The sequence below is a fragment of the Hermetia illucens genome, chromosome 5 (assembly GCF_905115235.1).
Source record: "Hermetia illucens chromosome 5, iHerIll2.2.curated.20191125, whole genome shotgun sequence".
Taxonomy (NCBI): domain Eukaryota; kingdom Metazoa; phylum Arthropoda; class Insecta; order Diptera; family Stratiomyidae; genus Hermetia; species Hermetia illucens.
The window spans coordinates 51,421,382-51,435,746 of NC_051853.1; the positions used below are offsets into that span (position 1 = coordinate 51,421,382).

At 40.4% G+C, this 14,365-nt stretch overlaps 1 protein-coding gene across 1 annotated transcript in view; it reads left to right on the forward strand.

Annotated features, from left to right (window-relative positions):
• LOC119657775 (neural cell adhesion molecule 2) overlaps window positions 1-14,365 on the forward strand; it is a 641,753-nt gene that overhangs the window by 83,331 nt on the left and 544,057 nt on the right. Inside the window, exon 2 of the mRNA XM_038064845.1 lies at window positions 11,849-11,886. The gene's annotated coding sequence lies outside the window, so the exon portion shown is untranslated. The remainder of the gene's footprint in view (window positions 1-11,848; window positions 11,887-14,365) is intronic.

The window sequence follows — 14,365 nt, forward strand, 5'->3', positions numbered from 1 at the left end:
TTCCTTACCGAATTTTCCTACACAAAGGCTGAAATATACATCCACTGGATCTTTTTGATTAGATTGCCTTATAAACAAGAGGTCAATAATCCTAAATGTCGAAATGGATGATTTAAGATAATAAAATTTTTATAATTGACTAGTGCCAGAATATTACGGTCAATTTTTAGCATATTTTCCAGGTTTTAGATTACCAGTTTTAGTTGAAAGTGGACTGTTTCAACACACTTTTTGAGTTCCCCCTAATTAGCTTTCCGTGGTAATTACCCCCGGAGAACTGCATATGGATATGGACGTATCTATGTATACGCTGCTTCAGAAGTGAGTAAGTTCAACCTGTATACTGCGGAACATGTTACGACGGTGATGCTTCTTAAAGACCGAGACACAGTGAATATGAATGAAAACAGATAGATTTGGTCAGTCAACTTTCGACCAGCCAAAACGCTGACTAGAAATAGTAGGAAGACAAAATGATATCCATAATTTCCTAAGGCAAAACACATAGCATAAAGAAAGCTAATAATTTATCTGAAACCGCCTCTGCCGAGAGCTACAGTACAATTAATCATCTGGTAAAAAACATACAGATTAGAGATGAATTATGTTGGGTTCACAATTAATTGTTCAATATGGCGATACCCAAATTAAATTTATTTTCGAAACCTAATCTCAGAAGCAATCATTTTACCATTTGCGTGCTATATGTCGTACCTATCGAAGCCGACAAACAAAACAACAAGAAAAGAAGAGATACATCTTAAGTGATTCGAGATATCTCCCTATCTTCCCTAAACCAATACCTCTCTCTTCTCTCTGGATCCATTTCAAGGGAAAATCAACCATCACAATTAATTAATGGTCACTGCGACTGATGTTTGTGGCTCTGAGTATCATGGTGACAGTTGATTACGTGAACAGATAGTACGAGATACTAAAACTCAGGCATCAGCACGATTTGACAAATTACCTTTTGCTCGGCTGTCACATAGCATTAAATGTCGGGAATATGGTCACATGTATTAGAGGATACAAGCGTCAGGATACAGCGTCAGTTTATGGATTTCGGGACCAAGTAATCTTGTGACCTAAGTTCGATAATATTATTTTATCCGTCACAGCCTTTTCCACCTACACCATGCCTTTTTCTTTGTCGACATCGTCCACTGATGGGTTTTTCTTTCTTACTTGGTTTTGTGACTCAAACTTCAGTTTTCCCCATGTTTGTTCCTACTCTGGTCACGCGGGGGTGGATCAGTCTTGGGGATATGCATGTTTTTTTTGTGCTGTTATTGTTACTATAGTTATTTGTTCCCGAAAGGACCCTTTTTTGGTTGTGGAAAGGAGGAAAGGAAGTCTGTTTGTAATATATTTACGTTGTCCACTTGAAAACTTAGTTAGTGTGATGATGGATGGTGCACATATGGGAATGGAAAGCAAGAAAAATCATCTCGTGAAAATAGAACCCCACCATCCGGTAAGCTATTAAGGATTGTTATAGATTTGGTTGTGTATATTTCGTACATTCGGAAATGTTCCGGAAATGGAGTCGAATCGTGAAAGCACTAGTAACAGAGCTACAAGTAAATGGCACGGCAAGTCCTTAATTTCCTACATTTTGGAAAATACAGACTTTAGACTCTAACTTCTACGATCCATCTACTCTTAACTCGTCAATTCTATAACGAGATTTAGGTTTTGATTCTTTTCCATTCATTGTTTTCCATTGACTGTCTAAGAAAAATTTGCATTTGTCGGAGACTGGCAGTCGGTATAACTATGAATACCTTATTTGGAATTTGGAATTTATTTTCAAGAAAGGATATATCTCACGCAAACTTCACGCTATTGTTTAAACCGGTAATCGACACCCAATTAGTAAAAAGAAGCATAATCTTCATCTTATAAAGATGTTATCTCCGTCAGTAACTTCTTCAAGAAGCATAAAATTCCGTCAATACTCAGAGACAGACAATAAAATAAAAAATTTATTCATTTAGTTGTTTTCGTAACCTCCGAATCAATATGAAGGAAATTTCTCAGCATGTTCCCATGTCTAGCTCCATATCTACCACATATATATGTATGAGTACCAGGTTTTAATTAAAATGACACTAATTTTCGAATCACGACTCACTAGGTCCGGCCGTTACGATCGCCGGTACTCAAGCTGGCTTTACTTGGGTAGCACTACTGAAATTTGATTTCACCTGGCGCTCTAAAAAATTCATCAAATTCCTTCATTTAACGATTAAATTATCTAATATCTAAATTTCAAATCTAGCATCGCGTATTCAGCCTAGCTAGTGCCACGACAAATGTTTCTGTTACGTATAATTGAACCGTGTGTGTTTAATGCGTTTTTAGATGAAGAGCCTTATCATTTTCGAATTTAAATTTTTTGTCGTTAAAGAGTAATCAAAACAAGATAATGATAAAACTTGTTTTGTATCTATTTCATTAATTTATAGTTATTAAATGGAGAGTGTATGGTGTGATGTTAATAAGCAAACGTGTCCAGTCTTGGAGTTTTGTCGAAAGGCCAGAAAAAAACTAAAATAAACATTGAAGGTATTCGTCGGACGAAAGCAATGCAAATGTGTGATAAATGGAATAGTTTGTGAATAAAGCAGGATACAAATTAACTAATTTGATTGGTCAATAGTTAATTGTCACCAGGTGTTGTACGAGGCTATTAACAAGAAATTTACAAGCTTTTGTGGGAATGGAGGGTTACAAACTAGTGAGCCAGCGACTTTCGGCGGGTTCTTGTTTGATCTGCAGCGCTATTTCTATTTTTGTATAAGAAAATGACAGAAAAACCTGAAACTTTCCACCTACTGTTCGTCGCGAATCTAAAAATTTTGTTTGTGGTGATTTTTAGAGGATTAAGAAGTTGAGGATTATCATTCAATATTGATTAATTTTAATGGTAACTGCCCATAATTTTTTTCGTTAGTATAGCAGTCCACGTAGGTATATTACCCTTTAACTATTAAATTCTGCAGATAAATTCCTCTAAATAGGCCGGCGGTTTATTCTGCTTAGGTTTTCCATAAACACGGATTAAGTTTTTTTTTAAAGTAGAAGTATTTCGGGTTCAGCGTTCGACGCCTAGTATCTAAATTTAGCGCACACTTTACAATGGCCAGTCTGGATCTTACAATCAAATCTTTTACTCTGTTCTTTTGTTCGTTGTTGAGGGCGTGATATGATGTAAGGACGTCCTTTTTAGTTCTAGCGGGCTCAAGGATGCATTGTGTCGATCACCGGTGGGACACATTGTAGTGTCCACCGCTTTGTGACAAATGCAATATTTCATTCGCCTTGTCCAGGGACAATGTGACGAGAGAATTCATTTAATAATATGCAGCATTTCTTCGCGTTTTCTCACGCACCCTTTAGCTTTCCTAATTCCCAGCACGACATCAAATTATATCAAAAATGTAATTATATTTCATTTAAAAAAAAAAACCGGCAATTGGTATCTTTCCTCTAAACTTCAAAATACATTTCCCATTTACAAAAATTTGTACATAATAATAATTTCCTTCTACATATTGCAAGCTGGACGTCACAGATCAAAGGGACTATTGTCGCTGTTATTGACAGACAACTTAATGTTGTGCTTGCGGTTGGGATGAATATAAATGCATTTGACGAAAAATGGCGAGATTGATGACGTTTCTGATGATGTTTGATAGGATTTGCAAGGACGTTGCTTGCAGGATTGATGCTTTTTTCTGCGTATTCTACACACACTTTAAATTTTAGCCTATTGCCCTCTTTCAAATATTTGGCTGCTTTCTTACTTCTTATGGATGCACATCATGTTCTACAAAAATGAACCAAGCTGTAAACTGTATTTCGCACATATCTTTTCAATTCCAATTTTTCCATTTTCCAAACATCCCGTTGAAGAAAGGGTTTGTCTATCTGGCAGAGTGGCTACTAAGTAAACATGGGACGTCCTTAGCGGGGAAAAGAGAAATAGGGGTGCTCATGAAATTTGCGGGGATATGCATGACGAAGAGTTAGCTGATATTCAGGGGGAAGTTCTACAAAGGAACTAGAAGGGTGGCAATGCGGAACCCATGAGAACTAAGTGAAGGAGATACTGAAAGTTCTGAATAAGGTACATCGGAACCTAAGATTTACAAAGGAGATAGACTGCAATGAACAACTCTCATTTCTTGATTTAAAGATCATTAGACATGAAATGGAATCTCTTTTGATATCTATAGAAAGCCTGCATACACGCAGCGATCAATTCCGGAAAATCCGAACCACTCCCATTCATATAAAATGGCTCCTTTCTATGCAATGATCCACTGATTGTTCACCATGCCCCTCAGTGCTGAAAGATTTAGGAAAGAGATGTAGTGTATTCCAGAGTATATTATCGACACCGGAGTGAAGAACGGCTCTTCGGGCAAGAAATAAGGACACTGACATCCGTCGTGGAAGGGAAAGAACAATAGGAGTCACAAACTCTGCGACTTCGTCGAAACTTATTAAAACGATGAAAGGTTAAACATCGACATGGTGCCATCAAGTAGGAACCACCAGCTCAAAAGCAGGGAAGGATCTCCGGATGACCTCAAATGACAACATGAATCCAACGAGATATATAAAGTGACATGACCAGATTAGTTGAAATAATTAAGACTTACCTTTCTTTTCGCTTGTAATATCTATTAACCGTACAAATACCATAATTTCGGAACCACTTGTTCCCTTCATCAGGGAAGCCTACAAGTCTTGTAGACTGTTCAAGTCCACCCAAACACTGGCCTATGCTAATGATGCTCACATCTTGGAAAGAATACAAGTACAAGTACAAACTACCTTCATCCAGGTCGAGTCCCTGCAGATAAGTTGCAAACACTGCTCCTTTAATGGCATCCCTTCTCGCTCAGTTTCTATTAGCAAGCCTTAATGATGGCTTAGTCTGTACAGTCGCTTCAGGTTTTTGGTTGCCCTCCAAAGAGTCCTTGTTGTGATAGAGAGTGAGACTGCTCCTGAAGCGCTTGAAGAGACTTTCTGTTTCTGCTTTTAGAGCGTTTCTTACAGTCTTGGTGGTTTTTTGTGAGCTCCTTCTTCGGTTCCGAGAATCAATGTTCCTGCCATTCCCGCCCAAAATTTCGTTCAACTGTTGGATTTTCGTCGACTGTTGGAGACGAATTTCCAGCTGGTGTGACGATCCGTTGATTGAATTGCTCGGCAGGATTGTCGATATAATGGCGTTTTCAGTGGAACTCTGACGTAGAGAAAAGCGCTGCTGTATTTCTTGCACTTCAACCAGTTTGTTCCCTTATTTATTAGTTTGTCGGATTTGTTTAAATTTATTGCTTGGCTTTCGATATTTGTTTCAGCAAGGTGATCTGAAGATAACAACAGCAAGGTGGTCTGAAGATAACGTAAATTCGGTCTCGACGGATGTTGTTTGTAGCTCAAAATAGATGAGATCAGGAGTTTTGCACAGGTCCAATACGGGGTTGTGCTGAAAAAATTACATCAAGCGCTTTAGACTTGCTTATGGTTATCATGAAGAATGTATATCTTACCGTCTGGAAGTGGTTCTTTTGTGTAAAATGCGTTTCGAAGATCAACAAAATGTCTATAGAATTGTCGATTAACATCTTGTACAGCTCAAGTTTATGTTGACTGATGCCATTTGCATTCTCTGTACGATTCGTGGTTGGTTATGCATAATCTTCTGGAATATGGTCTGCATTGATGCATTAAACTGTGCTATAGTTTAGGTCAACGTGGTGAGAAGTTCCTCTCAACTTTGCGAAGCGGGGTTCACTGTTGTTTGACTTTTTGGAAGTCGTCCGTCTGTATTTTTTTTTATTGAAGAGGCAGAAATTTTCAGAAGACACTGGTCTGGACACGCCAGCGCGTGGGGTTTTTACCCACTTGTTCTTCCTGTGCGAATAACCCCTGGATAATTTTTAGCAAGAGGATAGGACACGTGATCTGCGAAGATGAGAAAGTCTCCGAATCGCCCCATTAAGATTTTATAGGCGCTTCTCCATTGGTTTACGTTTGCTTCCGAAAAGAGCTCCTTAAAGCGCTCCGTCCTGCTCCGTTGGATGGCGAGCTTGAGGGGTTTTGCGGACTTTCTTATAGGCGCACTCTTCTTGCTCTTTGTTGATTCTGTCTACTACCCTCTCAGCCACTCATCTGGCTCGGTGATAGGCTTATCAAAGGCTGGTCAGTTCTGTATTTCACCAGTAGTTTGGTCTGGTCTGGTCTGAGGAATGAGCACCTCCTAGGCATGGCCGCGTCACATGCTTTGCCGATGAATTGGACCCCATGGGCAGCTTTTTTCGTACAGACGTTTGCTTCATTAGCTTTGTCTAGCCACACCTCTATGAAGGTCTGCTTAAAACTTTTGCAGACCAGCCTGACATCGGTTTGGGGCATGATGATTCTCTATCATGTGGCTCGACGCATAGCTCAATGAAGATTGCCTGGTGATCGTTGTGCGTGTAGCCCTCCCTGGAGAACCAGAAGATACCACGCGTCAGCGCAGAGCTTCCAAAGATTAGGTCTACGATTGAGGTAAACCCCTCTTTCTGGAAGGTGTTTGCATAACCTTCGTTAGCCAGAATTATATGTTACTGCACAACATTTTCTAATAGGCTGCGCCCCTTCCATTTGTGTGTCCGCTGCCCCACTCAAGAGCCAAGCATTGAAGTCACCGGCAATCACACTTGGACTACGACCCTTGTGTCGGGATTGTTAAGCATTTCGAATTCAGACAGTGTCCAACTTGGTGGGGCGCAGCGAGTGTACACATATACCCCTTTTATTTTCGCCCACGCAAAGCCATTGGCTGTCTGACTACCAGTGCATTATATGACTTATTGACCAGATGCCCATATTGCCGCTCCGCCTGTCGAATTTGTAACCCATACGCCCATGCGGCAGTCTCTAAAGGGTCAGTAGGTGGCCTGCACGAGTAAATCCATGATATACCCTATAAAGATTGAAGCTTATTTGAATAAATCTCACTTTCTCATTGAAGTCAGTGCTTTCTAAATTCCAGGTATTTATCACTTCCGGCATTATGCCCGTTATCCTGTATCTCGTTTCTTTGGCACAGCATTTGGGGTCCCTATTGCACTCTTTGGCAATATGACCTTTCTATCCGCACCTTCCGCTTTAATCGCATCGATCAATGCTGCTGGTGCATGCCTTCCCGAATTGATCAAATGTGAGGCATTTGAAGCACTTTTTTAAGAAATCGATTCTCTCAGATTGCCGATCCAATTGCCGGAGCTCACACTTGGTGACCTACTTTCTCTTTTTGGAGCTTTTAGTTCGGTTTTTCAGAACTATTTGTATGCCTTTTTTCCTCTTAGACACCTGCTGATTTTACAGAGAGTCCACATCGTTTTCTCGCACTCTCTTGTTTGGTGGTAGATTGAATACAATATAATTAGCTGTCACTTGAGTCGCCTGTGACACCGTTGGGCAGCAAGTTCTCACCGTATTTTTTATGGCTTGGTGCACGTTGTGCCTTCCCATGATGAATTCGGGCAACTCAACTCTTTCTGCATCAAGTTGTGTGAAGGGTAATTCTTCTGGATTAGGGCTCTGCTCTACATAACTTCTAACCAGATGGCAATTTTTAGATAGTCCATTACCTTGCCATTCCCTCCGTTTTATCTTTTATGATCCTTGGCATTCGCGAAGATCTCAGAGTTGGCGAACTTTTTGGTTCCGGAGAACCTTCTGCTGTCGCTCCTCTTGAACCTATTCGATCGGTATCGTATCCGTCCTTGTCGCCCAGCGATCTGTTTTCAACTCATCTTTCACCGATTTTGTTACTGGTTATCTGGGTAGAATCGTACTTTGCATGAACACCTGCTTTTCCAACTCAATCTAAAACACTTATAGCGTTAGATGCCACGGTGGCCAACTTATCCACTACGGAGATATTGAGGAGGATATTGACGACCGAGTGCCCACTTGCTAACTCCCAAAAGCCGCTGGTGCTGGGGTTCCGAGCCCCGGCACGGTAAGTTTCCTCCTTCTCATTCTTTCATAGTAATTTCATATTTTGGGTGGCTATGGATGCCATTTTGGTGCGCGCACCAGAGGTAAGCAAACACTAACCCATATACCATCAGAAAAGAAAACTGCCTAAATACATATTTATACATCAATAATTATGCCCCAATCCGCCAACTGGGGTCGCCCCCTTCGTCCGTCTGCCTGTCTGTCTGTCATACTTTCCATCTCAGAAACGGTTACCTCTATTGATATGAAAATTGGTAGAAAGGTTGGGTCGGTAAACCTCACTGCATGTAGTGAGTCACACTGTTACGGGGGTACATGCAAAAAGGGGATGTACAATTTTTTTCATCAAGCATAGCCACATGGAGTATCAAAGAAAAGGTCCCAACTAGTACTTTTCAAAACCGATATTTATTTTGACATTAGCTGCAAAGGGCAGGGTGGCGGTGGGTGGAATATGTTCAAGGCTGCAATTGCAAACTCGTATCATTTGTTGCCATGCTGAGTCGTCCAAGAAAAGAAAACAACTTCATTGGAAGGTGGTGAACTCTACGCACTGTGTATGACCGTCGGAATTCTTGCCGTAGCACTACACGCTAGTTAATCTAAGATGAGGATGTTCACATAGAAGTAATATCTGCCTCCGTTGTTATTGTACCCTATCGGTGAAGCAGCTGGTCACTATTTTCTTCAGATACCGCGGAGTATTTAGTCTGATGAGCGACGTTTTAATCGACGGCCGGTTTACTAGATGAGGTATGCATGGGGATCCTTGGTAAACGATGAAACAAACGTGTAACAATTAAAATTATAATGCCAACCTCCAACAGCGCGTGCGTTTGCATCTTCCAGTATCCTCAAATATGCATATGCCGCAATAACTTTTTTTCGCCTTTTTTACTTGCACGCGTCATCGCCGGCAGAGCTAATAAATAAGTTCTAAGTAAAATCAGGAAACTTAAACAAGATTTCCTCCTTTTATTATTCACGTAGGCATTTACCGCAATGAAGTAGGCAATATACAATACTACATATACCTGCCGAGTACCAAATGTTACCAGTTCTGATACCCATTAACTTATTCAAACAGCGACCACAGATCAGAATTCGATTTGCCATTGCAAAGCACTTTATTCACAACTGTATCTAAAGTTCTGCGGCAATTATATCAGAAAGGGATAAAGTTTGTTCCAACTAATTAGCAGAACAACTGACTACTGAAAGTTCAATTAATTGATTTTTGTTAGGATTCATCAGGAAGGTTTGCAGTTTGATTTTAAAATATTCTCCACTAATTGGACATAATTGGGCCTTTATGTATTACCAGTCCCTGGTAGATTTCGGAAGTATCTACACTTTTGGAATATTTCATCATAGGCCCCAGATAATATCCAGTTGAATAGATTGGAGTAACGGTTTTCCCTTATTGAACAAAATTTCCTAAAGATGAATTGAATTTAGCTATCAATTAGGGAACAATTTGGCTCACACCATTCAATCGTTACATCAAACGAAATCAATTACAATTGAGGAAAAAATATAACACAAATCATCTCTCTAATTATTGAGGAAGTGAGTGAGACAAAGGTATTCCAGCAGTATTGGGAGCTTATGAAAATTTTTCGTTCTAGCGATTTGAAGTCTAGACAAGTGAGAACTTTCCCGCTTACAGGATAAATATAAAGATACAAAAAATAAGCAAATCAAAAATTTAATTTAAAGTATCTTAACATGAAACGTGTCAGTTTAGCGCGACAGTTACAACAGGATTTGAGTGAAAAGCCTGCATGTCGGGAGTAGAGCTCGTATTTTCTGTTGTTTGTAGACTGACATTAAATTATATATTTTTATCCAGGATGAATACTAAGTACTCCTTTTCGTAGGGGCCCCCCGTGCGTGAGGCCGGTTCGAGTTTTGATTCTGCTTCCATCAACTGAGCATTCCAAATTGAAGGGATGCACATCAATGGATCTTTTAATTAACTGTTTTTTGTTGTTTTAACTAAAAATTGTATACCCGAAGGCTGGAACTGAAAAAAAATGTGTAAGCGGTTGGCCAGGTAATATGAAACTTTTGTGTATCTGGATTGTGGTATTAAAAGTGCCCCCTTTGAATTGGAATATCTGAAAGTGCATGCAATTATTGATAAAATGCATTCTATTCATCTCTGAATATTGTCGATTTCGCATTCACTGCGTGGTTTCGAATACGTTAATTTATAAAGCAAAAATCAGTGAAAACCAAATTAATATTCAGTCGATTCATTATCACACTTTTTACTGAAATGAAGCGCTTCCCTTAATACGTGTGGAAGTATACAAACATCGAGGGATTCAAAGGAATAATGACCGCGGGCAAGCACATATACTTTTCATTTTCAATTCTCTCCGTTCTTTTCATAATTCCAAATTCCTTTCATTCGTTTTCCGCTTATCGAATTGAACGTGAATAATATATTGGACGTCAATGTTGGAGTTTTTTTCTGGGGATTTAAATGTCCGGAACGAAAGTCGGAACATATCTATTGAGCACAAATACACTTCCTCATACCTGGCTGGCTATCCGTTCCGTATTCGTCTGTATATGCTGCTCTGGGGTTGTGTATATAATGTGCATAACATTTTCAAGGATCTAACCTCTTCTATACATTAGACAACCAGTGCTTTCACGAACAAAGAGGTTCCGGCAGCAATCTCTATTTCCTATCGTTTTATCGCTTCCCGCTTTCAATTCCTTTAGTTCTTATATAAACATTTACTTTCCTCCTTCGCTCATTTTCATCCACTTCCAACATGAACTTTTTCGATTGAGAGTCAGACGTCCGAAAACTTCTCGAGATGCGGGAGGGTCTTTTTTGAGTACTCTGAGGAAGGTATTGATGATTCAGGAACTTGAAGGACTTGGGGTCCTTGAATTACTACAAATGAAAAATTCGCTCATTTGGCGGGTTCGGTGTTCTGTATCCCTTCTGAATATCACTTAAGCAATTTTATGCATTCATGGTTTGTCGCTGAAAGCATCATCTGCGTCACTTCAGAAATTAATCGGAGTACCCCTGCTCCAGGGAAGTGAATTCTTTTTCTCCAACCGTCCTGCATATGAAGGACCTTCAGAACTCCTTGTCCTCCCAGATATACGCACGTATTCATCTATAATAAAACCAAGCACGTCCCAGCCAGAAAGTTTCATCAACACTGCACTCAATTCGAGAACCTTGAACGGGAGTTGGCATGGACTCGACTCAATGACTCTTGTGTGTTCCCAATCGAATTCACCGCGTAGGATGGTACTTTCCATCCGAACCAAACCAACCGTTCAGTATTACGTATACATTTCGTTTTTGGCAAATTTGAAGAAGTTTACAAGAGCCCGTGAAGGGTGCTGAAAAAAGCACTGGTCACGAAAAGATATAATGTGTTTCCTTACTTATGCCGAATTCTTCCAAGGGAAGTTATGATGAGAATGGACATTTGTTCTAAAGGCTCTGTCAAGTGTTTATTCAGACGGAGCGGCTGTCTTGGCTTTTTATACGCAAGTGGAATTGGGTCGAAAATGTAGAATCATGCTTGTGAGAAGGCAAAATATTAAATACGGAATCATCGGAAGTTTGATTTTCCGGATGCGATTACTGGTTTTGGGTAGTTGACATTTCAGAGTGAAATCAATATAGTTGAAATTTAAACAATCCACCTATGCCTCTTTGGTATAATATTTAAACAGTTCATGGGAAAAAACAACTGTTCATAGTGCGTACGCGTTTTAAGTATACTAAATATTGCATTATCCCACATAGTAACCAGCTTTCTCTTTTTTTCAGAAGGAATGTCACGCAATGATTGAAATTAACACTGAAAGGTTTGTATTTCCCACCTATACCTATCGGAATACATTAATTATACTTTTCTATTTTCATTGTTTTAATTACCCCATAATAATGCGTTTGAACGGGGCAAATTAAATTCCAGCAGGCATTTGCCTTTTTAAGGTTTTGTTTGCAAAACAAAACCTTATTAAAATCGGTTCAATATCTGTCTGTCTTTTTTTTTTTTGGCTGGAGGAAATCCATCATGGATACGCATCTGTAATCTAGAACACGCATGCCGGACTCTTACCGACTAAAAGCTCCCATATTTTCTCCACACTCTTTCCGAGGTTCCGGTATTGCTTCGCGGGGCTGTTCAGATCTTAGCTGTTCACTCTAAACGAGCTATTACCGCTTTGCGTGGCGTTAATTGCAGTAGCTTCTCTTATATGTCTCCGCTGTACTTATACTGCTTTTAGTAGTTCACTATTGCAATTGCCGCGTTCCATGTTGTATTTGATTGCGACATGTACTTTATCAGATTTTCCACCGTTAAACAGCTCTGTTTCAAGCTTTCTCCTTGAGCTTTTAAATCTGGGGCAGGCGAAGAAAACGTGTTCTGCATTTTCGGCTGTACCTTCACACATAGGACAATCGGGCGATTCATCTAGACCGAACCTATAGAGGTAGCTCCTGTATCTACCGTGTCCGATTCAGAATTGCGTCAGATCGTAACTCGTTTCACCATGGTTTCGCATAGTTCACATGCTTATGTCTGGGATAAGCCTGTGTGTCCGCCTGGTCCCATGCTGTTTGCCATGCAGCCAATGACCGCAAACGCTCACTTTGCTTGTTTAGGCTAGCTCCCTGATTTTCGTACAGACGACTTGCCTCATCGTACGAAATATCTACCGGGATCATCCCCGCAATCACGCATGCTCCCTAATAAGATGTTGTTCGGTAGGTGCAACATGTTTGGAGAGCGCTTAATCGAACTTGAAGCTGTCTATGATTTTCTCCGATTTTTATCGCCGACGCCCATACTGGTGCCGCGTATAAAAGTACAGAGCTGACGACTCTCGATAAGAGTAATTGTCGACTGTGCGTCGGGCCGCCTACATTTAGGAGCATACTTACCAGTGTTGAGCTGATTGTCGCCGCTTTCTGCCCACTAAATTTTAAGTGGGGTTTAAAGCTCAGCTTGGAGTCGAATATTACTCTCAGGTATTTTAGCGATGGCTGATAACTAACAACGTACGCCCCGATGCAAATTTCAACAGTTTTCTGTTTCCGCCGCTTTCTAAAGATCACCAACTCCGTCTTGTGTTCGGAAAGCTCCATCCAAAACTTGATCGTCCGTATAGTCTCGTTTGCAAATATCTTTACTTTGTCAGGGTGGTTGGATGTTATAACCACTCCAATGTCATCTGCGAATCCGACGACAACGGTTTGTTTAGCTACAGGAAGCCGCAAAACGCCATTATACATTAAGTTCCATAGCAGAGGGCCCATAACAGACTCCTGCGGAACTCCTGCCGTAATTACATACATCTTCGAGCCTTCGTTCGTATCACAAAGTAGCTTCCACTGTCGGAAGTAATCGAAGATTATATTTAATATGTATTTTGGTGATTTTACCGCGAAGAGCGCTTCGATGATATGGTTCCATCTGGCAGGATTGAACGTGTTCTTGATGTCAAGAGTCACCAGTGCGCCGTATTTTCCTTCGTCGTAGGCTTTTCTTGCTAGTTCAAAAACCAGTTTGGTACCATCAACCGTCGACCGAGCCTTCCGCAAACGAAACTGCCTATTCGATAAATAACCTCCACTATCAATTAATGGATATAACCAGTTATAGATTACCCACTCGAGGACCTTGCCCATTTTATTCAGAAGACAGATAGGTCTAAAGGATTGTGGTTCACCTATCGACTTACCTTTCTTCGGGATCAGTACAAGCTTTTGTATTTTTAGGCAGTCTGAAAATAGCCATGCAAACATGCTTGGTGCCATTCTGATTGTCAATTTCAGCCCCTTATTGGGGATTCGATCCATGCCGGGGGCTGCGGCGTTCCGGACTCTTTTCGCTGCTTCCAAGACTTCGTTTGTGGTTACTGGAGGTATGTCTTCGGGGGTCATTGGTATCAATGGGAAGATTGGTTCCGGATGTTGTCTGTTTGTCTGTTTGTTACACGCACTTTTCTCAGGAACGGCTATACCGATTGACACGAAATTTGGTGAGAAGGTGGGCACTGTGAACGCCCAGACATGCAATGAGCGATATCCTCCTAGTAAAATTTTTATATAATATAGTCATGTGGGGTATCAAATGAACGATTAGTACTTGTCGAAGCCGGCCTTAGTTTTGCTATTTATTAGAAAGGCGGGGAGTGAGAGGGGTGGAAAGTGATGATTTATTTAACGGACCCATTCTCAGAAACTACCCAACCGAAAAATCTAAAAAAATCATGAAGCTACTTCTATATGGTGACCAGGACCTAAAATACTCCCCATATTGATACCTGCTCAAAT